Genomic DNA, 887 nt, shown 5'->3' on the forward strand with positions numbered 1-887 from the left:
AAAAAAAAAAAAAAAATTTCCATGTTTTGTGTTAGTGATGTAAACTGATACTTCTATGAAAGGTGTTAGGCAATACTTATTAGAATAAAAACATACCTACTCTTTGGCCTAGTTCTTTTGTTTCTGGGAATTTACCCAGGAAGTACAGTTTAAGCTGGTAAACATCTAGTCTCTGCATTGTTCATAAGCAAAATACTGGAAATAACCTAAATGCCCATCAGTAGAGCTCTGCTTAAATATTTATGATTCCAGACCAGGTGTGCAATTTCAGCACTTGAGAAAACAAATCAAAACAAAAGAAAGATAGAGAATTGGAAGACAGAATGGGCTACATAGCAAAACCCAGTCTCAAAGAAAAATTACAGTCCATGTATGATATTATATATCCCTTTAGAAGGATAAGAATTAATTCAGAACATTTAAAACAAAACAAAACTGGGTCAGGTTTGCCTTGAACTGTCAAGGTAATTAGGGATGACCTTGAACTACCGACCTTCCTGCCTCTACCTTCAAATGCTGGGTTTACAGGACTGCAGCCATCATTTCTTTTTTCTTTTTAAATTTTATAAATTTTATTATTCAAAAAGTTTTCAAATAAGTCCTTGCTGTCCTAGATCTCTCTATGTAGGCCAGGCTGGCCATGAATTTACAGAGATCGTCCTGCCTCTGCCTCTCCACTGCTGGGATTAAAGGTGTGTACAACCACACTCTGCAAATTTATTCCAACTTTTCGGTTAATGGCTCTGAACATCTTTTAAAAGTTATTTTTAAAATTTAATGACTGTGTTTCTGGGTTTTTTTTGTTTTTGTTTTTCGAGACAGGGTTTCTCTGTGGTTTTGGAGCCTGTCCTGGAACTAGCTCTTGTAGACCAGGCTGGTCTCGAACT

Source organism: Microtus ochrogaster, chromosome 4 (assembly GCF_000317375.1).
Source record: "Microtus ochrogaster isolate Prairie Vole_2 chromosome 4, MicOch1.0, whole genome shotgun sequence".
Lineage (NCBI taxonomy): Eukaryota > Metazoa > Chordata > Mammalia > Rodentia > Cricetidae > Microtus > Microtus ochrogaster.